Below are 4384 nucleotides of genomic sequence, written 5' to 3' on the forward strand. Positions count from 1 at the left end.
TTCACCTCACTTTAAGATTGGCAAGGTGTACCCCCCCCCCACCGAGTGAATCAAATGCCTCAATCTACCACCCCCGCGGGGACAAAATTGGAGTTTCTAAAAAAAAAAAAAAAAAAAAAAAAAAAAAAAAAAAAGCTGCAATTTTCAGCCAAAATGAGCAGTCCCAGCCCATTCTATGTCATCAGAGGGAACAGGTCGGTTACTCTGGGAGGAGGCTTCAGCTTCACAGAATTGGCAATCCCATCGGCCATGCCTTCTGCGCCAGCCTCTGGTCACAGTAGGTCCCTGGCTGTGGCGCCCCCACCATGCCCCTCCCCAGTGCCTTCCCAGAGCTCTGACCCGCCGACCCCCTGGGGTACACCTGCTGCAAAGCGGTCCCTGCCTTGGCTTCTGACAGCATTCTCCGCAATGAGCCGGGCCTTTCTGATTGCCTTAGCTTTTTGTCTTCCTGCCGCAGATCAGAGCTGTTGAGTAAGTTTTAATATGAAATCAAATGCCAACACGGAAGTTTTAGAAAACAGTTTAATATTCCCCTCAGTTCCGGCTGTTGCTAGGCTGGGGATGGGTTCAGAAGAGCCATTTTGATGAGGTGGCTTCCCAGCAGGGGAAAGAAATAATTAAAACGGCATTACAGTGGCTCCTGCGGGATGCAGTGACATTAAAGAGCCACACTGACAAAAAACCTGGTACCGGAACGTTCTGTGCTGCCCGCGTGACGCGCACAGGACCGCGGCCCCTGGAGCCCATGGGGCAGCCCTGCCCTGCCCTGGCCTGCTCACAGGCCTGGAGAGGGCGCTGTGCCTTCCCAGGGATCGGCATTTGGAAAGAACAGAGCTTGGCTAGGCGCGGTGGCTCATACCTGTAATCCTAGCACTTTGGGAGGCTGAGGCAGATGGATCACTTGGGGTCAGAAGTTCGAGACCAGCCTGGCCAACGTGGTGAAACTCTCTCTGTACTAAAAATCCAAAAATTGGCCAGGGGTGGTGGTGCATGCCTGTAATCCCAGCTACACAGGAGGCTGAAGCAGGAGAATCGCTTGAACCCGGGAGGTGGAGGTTGCAGTGAGCTGGGATTGTGTCAGTGCACTCCAGCCTGGGCAACAGAGCGAGACTCTGTCTCAGAGGGAAAGAAGGAGGGAAGGAGGGAGGGAGGGAGGGAGGGAGGGAGGGAAGGAGAAAGGAAGGAGATAAGTTCTCGCTGCGTTGCGCAGGCTGGAGTGCGTCATCATTCACAGACACACACGTAGCACACGGCAGCCTTGAACTCCTGGGCTCAAGTGATCCACGTGCTTCCGCATCCCAAATTCCCCGGACGCCACCACACCTGGCTTGGATGTGATCTTTTGTCCGAATTCTTTTCAAACTGGTTCCGAGGTGTAGGTGTGCCTTCTGCATACCTGGGAGGCCCCGTTAGACTTGACTCTGCCCATTTTCCCCCATCTACCATCAGTTTGAATCTGAATTCACAGCCAGGCCTGGCCAGATGCATCGAGGGGCCGGTTCCGAGGCAGGATTCCGGGTGAACTCGATTCCCGTGGGCTCGGGACGAATGGTCGCTGGGGCACGAGGTGGGGGTAAGACGCGCGGCCTGCTGCAGTTCTTGGTGCTTAGTTCAGAGAAGTTCTGGGCACGACGTTTTCAGTGAATTGTTCTTTGAAGAGGAACCCTGGTGTGCAGGAACTAGGTGAAGGCAAAGCCGTGTGTCTCCACCCACGGGGGCAAATGTCCGGCACAGGGAGGTCTCAGGTCTGCAAGGGCCGAGTGGACACTCGGACAAGGGCGGGACGGTCTTTGCTGATTCTCCTCCTCCGTGTGAGGTGCCTCTCAACCCACACCAGCTCGGGGAGCCTCCCGCGGCTTCAGTTCCCCTTTGACACCCACACAGTGTTATGCAAGCGTGGAGCCCAGAGCCCCGCCGGGCCGTGGTGTCCTAATTGGAGGTGACAAAGAGCAATTTCGTGTTAAAGCAATGGAATCCTTTCCCCCGTTCGGTGTGCCTGTATTTTATTGTCGTCTTAATTGTTTTGAGCAGTGTTTACTTTGGATTTCTGGATGTTAAATAAAAGCCATGAAAACCCTGGCCCTGCCGTTGATCAGGCCAGCCTGGCCGACTGCAGGAAGCAAGCGCTTTTCGGGAGCCCACTGCCATGCCAAGCAAGCACTTCCTAAGCCAGAAGTGCGGTTAGGAAAATGCCTCGTGGTGTCACAATATGCTGTTATTGATTCCAATAAAGAAATCGTGAGCATGGGCCTGTCCGCCGTCTTTGTCCGGCTGTTTCTATCTTTCATGCATTTATCGGTCGTGGGTGGTGCCACCCAAGGAACAGGTGCCAGGGCCTGGTGACTCCACCTGGCCCTGCTTCCCGGGGACTTCCAGGTAGACAGGAGCTCAGGGAAGAGCCAGTCACAGCCCTCTGTGGGGGATGGGACTTTGGGAACCCCAGCTTCCTTGGGGACCACAGGGAGAAGAGGGCAACAGAGTCACAGCTGCAGATGAGTAATAAAGGCTCATCTGCCCCTCTGCCTGGGTCCAGACCATACGAGCACAAAGCTAGTGTCCAGGGGCACAGGCTGCATGAAAACGTGGAGGGGGTCTCCTTACTCTTCATGATGTGACGTCACGGGGCCTTGCGTGCTGACCAGTAAGTGGCTGCTCTTGACTCTGCAGGGCAAGGGACCCCTGTGTGACAGAGATGGTGGCCTGCCCTCTGTGCTGGCCCTGCCATAAATCCTCCTTGGCACAGGTCATGGTAGGCTTCAGAAGCATCAAACTTTATGAAATGATGTTAAAATTGCAACTATTCCAGGATAGCTAGCCTGCAGAAAAAGGCAACCATGCTGTTAAAAAACAACGAACTACCAACTAAAAACTGTGGATGGGAGGAATCTGCGCTGGGAGAAGTGCCTGGGTTTGCGTCCAGCCTTGTCACTGTGTGACCATGACCTCGGGGATCTAAGTCACCCACACCTTCCAGCTCAGGGTTCTGGGTGACAAGTTCAACCTCCTTCCTTCAAAGTCAGCTGTCCTCAGTGGGAAGGGAGGTGCTGCCCCTTCGGGGATCTTTGGCAATGTGTGGAGACAGTTTGGGTTGTCACAACTCGGGAGGAGGCGTTCTGGGCGGATAGGTGGTGGAGCCCTGGTTACCATTTAACATCCTGCAGCGCATGGGATAGGCCCCCTTCTCCCCAGCGAAGACTCATCCGGGCCCCATGTGCAGTGTGCAGAGGTTGGGAAGCCCTACCGTAGGGTGCCATGTCCTTGAGCTGGCCTGTCTTCACCTGTGCTTTTATTGGATAGGACTCAGCCATTCCTATGGATGAGGATAAAACATTGTTCGCTGAGATGCTGAGTCTTTGAGGTCAGCAATGGTGCAGAACCTTCTGGGGATCTTCCGACTGGTCATTTACCAAGGGTCTTGTTTGTCCAAGGCTGGGGCAAGTGGCCAGTGAGAAAGTCCCCTGCCCTTAGCCGGTGGAGTGATAGGTAACTCCCAGGCTGAACTACAAGAAAGGAGGGGTGCAGGGTGGCGAGGGGAGTGGTCAGACTTGACTGGGGAGGGACAGCTGAGGCCTGGAGAGGGTGGGGTGGAAGCCAGTCTTCGAGAAGGAACAGGACCTGGGTGCTCCAGGTGGACTGGAGTAGGGGCTAATCCAGGTGGCTTTAATCCTTCATCTTTTATAAAAATTGGTTTTGGGCTGCAGTGGCTCTGGCTCATGCCTTTAATCCCTGCACTTTGGGAGGCCAAGGTGGATGGATTACTTGAGGCCAGGAGTTCGAGACTAGCCGGGCCAACATGGTGAAACACTGTCTCCACTGAAAAAAAAAAAAATTAGCTGCCATGGTGGCATACATCTGTCATTCCAGCTACTGTGGAGTCTAAGGCATGAAAATTGCTTGAAGCCTGGAGGCAGAGGTTGCAATGAGGCAAGATCACACCACTGCACTCCAGCCTGGGCAACAGAGAGAGATTCTGCCTCAAAAACAAAAAGAAAAATGTAGGTGATATGAGACGGTTCTGAAGATGCTCTTAGACTAACCCGACTCTCCCATCTTTCTCACTTGTAGTTCTCAAATATAACTGCAGTCCGGGTGCGGTGGCTCACACCTGTAATCCCACCACTCTGGGAAGCTGAGGCGGGCAGATCACCTGAGGTCAAGAGTTCAAGACCAGCCTGGCTAACATGGTGAAACCCCATCTCTACTAAAAATACAAAAATTAGCAAGGTGTGGTGGGGGGCGCCTGTTTCTCCAGCCTCCTGTAGTCTGGAGTGGTCCTTCAGTCTTGCCTTATGTTTCATAGCCTTGACTCTTTGGAGAATACAAGCCAGTTGTGTTCTAGAATGTCCTGGAGCTTGGATTGGTCTAGTATTTTCCTCGTGATTAG

The sequence above is a fragment of the Sapajus apella genome, unplaced genomic scaffold, assembly GCF_009761245.1.
Source record: "Sapajus apella isolate SASKATOON/1434 unplaced genomic scaffold, GSC_monkey_1.0 scaffold123, whole genome shotgun sequence".
In the NCBI taxonomy this organism is placed as follows: domain Eukaryota; kingdom Metazoa; phylum Chordata; class Mammalia; order Primates; family Cebidae; genus Sapajus; species Sapajus apella.